The sequence below is a fragment of the Papaver somniferum genome, chromosome 1, assembly GCF_003573695.1.
Source record: "Papaver somniferum cultivar HN1 chromosome 1, ASM357369v1, whole genome shotgun sequence".
In the NCBI taxonomy this organism is placed as follows: domain Eukaryota; kingdom Viridiplantae; phylum Streptophyta; class Magnoliopsida; order Ranunculales; family Papaveraceae; genus Papaver; species Papaver somniferum.
The window spans coordinates 74,262,199-74,270,832 of NC_039358.1; the positions used below are offsets into that span (position 1 = coordinate 74,262,199).

Genomic DNA, 8,634 nt, shown 5'->3' on the forward strand with positions numbered 1-8,634 from the left:
ATAAAATATGAATAAAAGATCCTTGCACATAATCAACGTTGCATAAAAATAAAAACGTTTGGTCCATGAGAACCGAAATGAAGAAAACTAAAAAACATATAATCCAAGACAAATAAGAATCCAAAAATCAAATCATTACTTGCAGAAATGAACTTTGGTAGGCTAAAGCTAGTGGGGTGTGAACTTCCGAGGATTCCTGCAACTTGCCTTGTTGTGACATGTTTCCTTGAATTGCTGCAACGAAATTTCCTCTTCACCTTCTTCTCACCTTTACTTATAATCCTTTTCCCTGGTGGTCTACCTGGTTGCTTCTTCACGGTAGGCGGGTTGACGGTGTCGTCTGGATGATATTCAACAGGCCTGTTGTAGTTGGGAATCGGCTGGATGGCATGCATATAAGTCTTCCTAAAATAGTCGCTTGTAAAATACGGTGAAATGAAATCAATAGCCTCACGTTTAATCTTGCGTATGGATGCAAGAGCATGAGCACAAGGAAAACCATATACGCGCCACCTGGAAGAAAACAAAAATAATCAAAAAATTAGTTAGTTGCACATAAAAATCATAAAACACTCAAAATTAGCTAGTTACAGGTGTATATACAGGATGTGTATCTTTAAGTTACACTTACAAAATAGATGTGTAACTACTATTTAGACATGCATATATCTAATGTAACTAGAAGATACACATTTAAAAAAAAAATGAACATACAGAGAGAAAAAAAAGCATAAGAAACCAAACCTTTGACAGGTGCAAGTCTGGTGTTCGAGGTCCACCATGTGAGACTTTTCTCTAAAAACTTCAAACACGGTAGGACTAGCAACCAATACTTCCCAAGCCAAACCTTCATCTTGAAGAGCCACAAGCTTTTCTTCATACTCAGGGGTTAATTGAGTCATCATATTAACACCAATTTCACGACGCTCCGCCATCAAACACATTATTTTCCTCCTAATCTGAAAAGCAGAAAAAAAACTCATGAATACATAAAGTGACAAAACATGAAATAAAAAGACAACAAAACAGCAAAACACACACACACTCAATTAACCTGATCAAGAAGAGCAGATGCAGGCATCTTCTTGTGAACCAGAACCCATCTATTGACTGATTTTGCTAGAGTACTAGATGTTCGTCCATACCGACAACCTTTGAAATAGGCATCCGCATATGCTTCAGGTGGGATTGTCTCGATGTAATCAGCCACCCAATCGCAGTTCAAGTCTCTAATCTTCTGTATGGCTTTCGCATGGTTTTCAGGTGAGAGTGGGTATGTCGCCTCTCGGAAATGGTCCATCACAAGCGAGTACCTAGGATCTGTTGCAGTGATGGGTATATTTTTCGTCAAATGATAGTAGCAGAAGCTGTGGAACCCATCTGGATAAACAAGTGGAACACCCTCCAAGAGTCCTTCATGGCGATCCGAAAGGAAAATGATTGGCCTCCCATCACCAACAACTTCAGTCAAATTCCTTAAAAACCACTCCCAGTTGTTGATCGTCTCAGAATCGACTAGTGCAAAAGCAAGGGGGAAAAATCCTACAAAAAAATTGTGCAGAATCGAAAGAATAATAAGTTTCACACAAACAGAAAACAATGTGTAAATACAAGTTACACATGCTAAAAAAAAGATGTAACTTAAGGTTACAGATGTTATTTTCTTAGTTACACACTGAGTAAAGTAATGTGTAACTGAGAATTACACATGAGTAACTCTCAGTTATTTGTTAAGGTTACAGATGTAAATACAAGTTACACATGCTAAAAAAAAGATGTAACTTAAGGTTACAGATGTTATTTTCTTAGTTACACACTGAGTAAAGTAATGTGTAACTGAGAATTACACATGAGTAACTCTCAGTTATTTGTTAATTGAAGTTGTTCAAAAAAAAAACATAAAAAAACATACATTTACCACCATTGATCTCAGTAGCTTCCATCAAGCAACCTTTGAATGTACCAGTAAGGAAAGTAGTATCCAAGTATAACATTGGACGACAAAATCGGTACTCCTTGATGCATGCAGCAAATGCGATGAAAATCCGTTGGAACTGTTTATTTTCACGTTCAAACTTTATCACACTACCAGGGTTGGTTTCCCTTATAACATCAATATACCATACCAAGTGCGAGTAGGACTTGACATCGTCGCCATAAATCGTCTCATAAACCTTTTCCCTAGCATTATATGCCTGATAGTACTCCATGTTAATCCCATAGTTGGTCTGGAAATCAGCAGCAATTTTCTTGGGCTTCTTGTGAGGATTTTTGCGAACTTCTTCCTCAATCAAACTAGACGAGAAGCTGGTGGAGTAAGTTTGGTTCAAGTTGCTCCCACCAGCACCACAAATGTGCTCAGGTTATAAGACCTGACCTGAAGAGGTTCATACAAAATATAAACAATTCAACCAAAACACAATATGGTGCAAAAAACATCATGTGTAAACCAAAGTTACACATACCGTAAAAAAACATAACATATACTAAGCATTAGATGACAGAACACGGAAATCCTACCTGAAAAATTTCGTTCCTTTCATCGATAGAAGCTGCATGGAATTTCCAGCCGCATTTTTCATCTGCACACTTAGCCGTGAACCTAGAACACTCATTGTGAGTTACAATAATTTGGAAACCAGTGCGAAGACGATACTTGGTGAAAGAAACCCTAACTTGCGTAACTCCTTCAACAAACACATGACCAATTTCACCAAGAACCTTGGGCCAACCATCCGATAACAAAGGTTTCGCAGGCTTGCTTTTATCTTCCAAATACATTGCAACAATAAGATTGTTTCTGGACGAAGACGTACTACTAGACCCATTAGAAATAGAAGAATCTGCCCTAGAGATGGAGGAAGAGGCCACACAAGGAACATTTTGCAAGAAAATATCAACACTGGTCTTCTGTTTACTATTTGTGATGGATATAAGAGCTTGCAACGAAAAATCACAGTCAAGCGGAAAATCTTTCCCACTTTCTCGGAAGAAGAAAGTAATACCAAGTGGAGTAAACTGCTTCCATTCCCTGCAAACTTGTTCCTTAAAATCTTCAAGTTTGATATTAGTATTAACACGCAGGGTAATAAAATCTGAAGAGTAGCGAACAACAACAATGCAACTAACAGCAGCGCAACTAACAGGATCCATGACAACCTGAAAAATATCAAACACACAATAACAATATCAAAATTTTAAAACGAACACAATTCACTCGGGGGCGTTGCCCCCTCATGAGAAGTATATTCGATGCGACAAGATAAATATGAGTAAAAGATACAGATGATACAACTATTTACACATAAACCTGTTACAGGACATATATATGTAACTTCAACTTACACATGCTTAAAATACAACAAGATATATATGTGTAAACTAAAATTACACATGCTACAACTAAAAAACATTTGCTTCTTCCTCACACATGCTTAAAATACAAACAGGATATATATGTGTAAACTAAAATTACACATGCTGCAACTAAAAAACATCTGCACCTTCCTTAAACATGCTTAAAAATACAACATGATATATATGTGTAACCTAAAGTTACACATACTGTAACAAAAAAAACAGCATGTCTAACAAATCAAATTGAAGTTATTCTACTGGAAAAAAATTGTTTCTTCATACTCCTCTCAGTATCAACAAAAATTAACAGATCGGACATGCAAGAAGAACAAATAATTCAAAAAAAAAATTGAAAACAGATCAGAAATCAAAAACAAAAACAAAATAAAATTCTTACCTAGATTGATTGTTTTCTTACTTCTGAAACAATGTTCTTACTATTCCTCTTCTCGGTATCAACCAAACCTGTGTAAGCATCAACAAAAACATACTCAGTATCAAAACCAAATAAAAAAAGTGAAAAAACTAGATCGCAATTCCCTTGTAACAATCAAAATCAATTGAATTGAAAACTAGCTCGAAATCACAATTCATACCTACGTTGATTTCTCTATTCCAAACTGTCTTCTTCTTCTTCTCAGACTCAATAAAATCGAAACAAAAAAAAATCCAAAAATCAGTAGAAGATAGAAATCAAACAATCAATCAGAAAAAGTAATGAATCAAACCTATTCGATACAAACAGAAGATAAAATTGATACAAACCTATTTGTTGTTCTTCAATGCATCGTCTCAAACTCGTAAGATCTGAAATCCACTGAATAACATCAATAAATTGAGAAAAAACAACAATGAATCCTTGTTCTTCGTCTCTGATAGACACATTTTTGTGTCTAATTTGTCTCGATTCTATATATTGATAGTTCTCATTTTTGTACTTATTATGGTGTTTTATGTGTGTGTAGGTATTTTTGGACAATAAATATTTTTGGAAAAATCGGCTCGAAAAGTTGTCTAAAAGCGCCCGGAGGACACTTGTTATTCGGACTCTCAGCATGGATAAGGGGAACCCTCAGGACACCCCAAGGCAGCTGCTAAATGCACCCCTACTCTGGATAGGGGGCACCTCTTCTTCTTCACAATTCGAATCGGAATTCGGCGGGAAAAACGGCAGCAGTCGTGAAGGTTTGGAATTGGATTTCGCAAGGGATTCGACCAGATTCGATTGCAGATATTTGTTGGGTTGGACTTTCTGGATCACAACAGGGCTGGTAGATTGATTGGACTCAACCAATTGAGGCTGGATAAGCCGCGAGAATAAACACATAGGAGGAAGAAGTTTTCGGGGTCTGTTGAGATTATATTTGGCAGTTACGGGTGATTTGAGGGAAGATAACCCTTCCTGAGATTCGTATCAATCTAATAGAGGAACTGGAATGACCTGTACAGCTCAGAAACGAGTAGAGAAGAGTTTGGAAAGTGGATAAGTCCGAGACTTTCTGCCGAAGAAAAGAGAGAATTAAATCGAGTATTAGGGTTCCTGTTGGCTATAAAAAGGTTGCTTCAAGTCACAGAGGTGACGAACAGTTTGGGGTAGTTTAGAGAACCAGAGGAGACAAAAATCACGAGTTGCAGGAAAGCTATTCTGCTGGTGCTGCTGAAGAACACGAAGAACATCAACCCACGCCCAACTGTCGCAGAACACTGTCGTTGTTCTACAGCACTTCGCTTCTATCGTTACTGTAGCAGTCTTATTCCTTTTGTTTCTCTTGTAACATTCGATCTGCAACACATATAAACTTTGCGATTGAACTGTTTTACTCCCTTTGAGTTTCTTCACCTTTGAAAACACCTTTTGAGCAATGGAAAAATATTTTGAACATGTTTTTGATATGAGGAGCTAAACCCCATTGCTGAGGCGATAGAGGAAGCTATTTTTCCAATAAAGAGTGGTATTTTCTATTTATCTTATTTATTAAAATTATTTATATGATTATTTTCCTTGTTTGAGAATTGTTTTAATGATTTTTATTCAACAATTGTGATTTCCATTGATGGTATATGCTTGGACTTAGGTTTTTGATATCCCATGCTTTTGATTTGCACTTGTTATTTTAAAAATCTACTTGTTGCAACATCTTAGAATCAAATTAAACGAAAATATTGAATAAATATAAATATTGGATTTAAATCACTTTGAACTTGGAAAATAGTAGAATCTTAGCCCCAGTGTTCTTTTAATATTGATAACAACATCATCTTTGTTTGAGTTTTCTATTTTTGTTTTAGAATTTAAGTCTATTTTATCCTTCGCAAGTCTGAGAATCGAACCACTTTTATCACTATCTACAATCACATCAATTTTGCTTTAGGGTTTTAGACTTCGTTTTTTTTTTTTTTTTTTTTTTAGGTTTTTATTATTTTTGTTCTTTTTTACGTTTTTGGGTATTTATCTTTTGTCTACAGGTTTTGGATCATAAAGCGAATTGAGCCAAGGAGTTTGGTGATTTCGTAAAGACTTGGAGCGAAAGCTTAAAGCGAAAAGAACAGAGAAGAAGACAATTTCTTTTTAGATATTTTCTCTTTGTTTTCTTTTAGGGTTTGTTTATTTTCCTTTATAAAAAAAGAAAAAAAAAAGAGAGAGAACTTTATTAGGGTTTGTTATTTTTGTAATTTTTCTTTTCTTTTTTGGACACTTGGACACTTGGACATTGGACTTTGGACATTATTATTTTTTTTAAAACCCTAAGGAAGGGTTGGTTTAAATATAAACTGTGTGCATAGAAGGACGGTGATTACGATATCGCCTCGGCCCCTCGGGTTCGTACATGACATAGGAGTCGTGGCCCGAGTCGACTTCAGCAGTTCTTCGCCCGTATGGTACGGGAGGTAAGTTTTTCGAAACACCCGGGAATCCCCTGTCAGCGGTTTTACTGTATTCCTTCGTTTGCATATATGCTGAGGACTTGAAAACGGTTGCTTTAATTTCCTAGTAAAGGGCAAGGACTAGCCATACAAGATAAGGGTTCGGATTTCATCACCGTTCTCTTCTTGCCCGTCTTAGGAAAACGAAACCAAACGCGAACCTAAGCCTAAAATTTTGACTAGAATGAGACCTATAGGGTAACGAGCTTAATAGGAAAGTCGTTCGAAAAATATTGGTTACTCTTTTCAGCATACTTCGAAGTTCTTGAAGGTTTCTGTGAGTAGAATGCGTGACTGCGCCGCCTTGTAACCGGTGAGGCCTTGGGTATCAAAGCTCCACTAAGCTTCCCTCGCCTCGATTCAACTTACTTTGACTCGGATTGATTCCAGAGGGGTTTTCTCAGATTGTAACGAGTTCCTTTTCGAAAGAATAGAAGCTGGTCTAGAAACAATCTAACTGGAGCCTTCATGCTTTTTGTTTGCTAGAAATTTAGGTTTGATTTGGTTGAGTCAGCCTTGTTTTGTGTTTGCATAGAATTCCCTACCTTATTATGTTGCATGCCTGAACGTAAAAGAGACGCCCTAGGTAGATTTGTTAAAGAGAAACCTAGTAGTTCTAAGCGTCTTGATTACCTAAATTTAGAAAGTCCGATTCGTGAAGATTCTATTTTTGAAAGTCCGTTTGAGGAAAGAATCCCTGATAGTCCAATAGCGCCAGAAATGGCAACTTTGAAAGCCTTGTTGAGTCCTACTAGGACTACTCATCCCTCGTGTATCAGGTTACCTGAAACTGAAGCAAATTATGAACTTAAGCCTGGAACCTTACAGTTGCTCCCAATCTTTTTAGGAAAATAAAATGAAAACCCCTATTTCCATGTTAGGGACTTTGAGGAAATTTGTAGTACCCTGAAAATTAGAAACCTTGATGATGATGCTTTAAAACTCAGGTTATTCCCCTTTTCCTTAAAAGATAAAGCCAAGTCGTGGCTGTATAGTTTGGCTTCCGAATCAATTGAAACCTATGAACAACTTACATCTGCCTTTTTGAACAAGTTTTTCCCTAGGAACAAAACCTCGTCTATTAGGACACAAATCTGCACGTTTACACAACAGGAGGGAGAATTTTTGTATAGGTATTTGGAAAGGTTCAATGATTTATTAGCCCAATGTCCTCATCATGGTTTAGAAAAGGTTAGGTTAGTTCAGATCCTTTATGAGGGTTTAGATTATCCCACCACAACTACAGTAGAGTCCATGTGTACAGGTGGGTTTGAAAACCAAACAGTTGATGATGCGATGACATATTTGCATGAAATCGCCGAAAAGACCCAACAATGGGAAAGCAATAGAGTACCCCAGAAAACAATTCTTCTAGGCAGAGGAAATGTTAATAGGGTAGAAGGAAGCTTTGAATCAGATGCCAAAATTGCTGCTATAGCGAAAAGGTTAGAAGCTTTAGAAGTGGGTCACACTAGTGGTTGATTGGAGCCTTTTTGGGAAGGCCAGAATAATAAAGAGAAAGCCAATGCTCTCTATAATAACACTAGGTATGATAACCGTCCGAAGTTTGACCCATATTCAGAAACCTATAATCCTGGTTGGAGAAACCATCCGAACCTTTCATGGTCTAAGGGCCAGAGTCAAGGTCAGTTTAGTAATTTTAATGCTCCCCCAGGTTTTGGTTACACTAAGAATTCATCAGGCCCAGAAAACAAAACGACTAGCTTAGAGGAATCTATTAAGATGTTAGCAAAAACTCAGGATATGTTAGCACAGAGCCAAATTAGTTTTTAACAGGAAACCAAGCAGAATTTTCAAACTAATGCTCAGATCCTTGCTAAGCTAGAACTTCAAGTCGGCCAAATAGCTAAGACCTTAAGTGAGAGAGATAACGGAAGGCTCCCTAGTCAGACTACCCCCAACCCTAGAGGAGTTCATGAAGTAGGTGCAAAACCATCGAATCAATTGAATGTTATTAGAACCCTTAGGAGTGGTAGAGTAGTAGAAAATCAGGTAACCATGCCCGATAGTGAACATACTGTAGTTCACCCCTCAGGACCACTAACTGAGGGGACTGATAAAATTTCCGATGATGCCAATTCGGTTCCTGAGAGGTCTGATTCTGTGCCTAGAGCCCCATTTCCCCAGCTATTAGCATCAACAAAGAAGGAATCGAACTTTAATGACATATTAGAGGTTTTTAAGCAAGTTACCATAAACCTTCCTTTATTAGATGCAATTAGGAAAATTCCTGCTTATGCCAAGTTCCTTAAGGATATGTGTACGCGAAAGCGAAAACTTAGTGTCCATAAGAAAGACTTTTTATCTAGTCATGCAAGTTCAATCATTCAG

The 8,634-nt window shown here is 37.2% G+C and overlaps 1 pseudogene; it reads right to left on the reverse strand.

Annotated features, from left to right (window-relative positions):
- Positions 1–7,366: 7,366 nt before the first annotated feature.
- Positions 7,367–7,466, reverse strand: LOC113341502 (annotated as a pseudogene).
- Between the last annotated feature and the right edge of the window lie 1,168 nt (positions 7,467–8,634).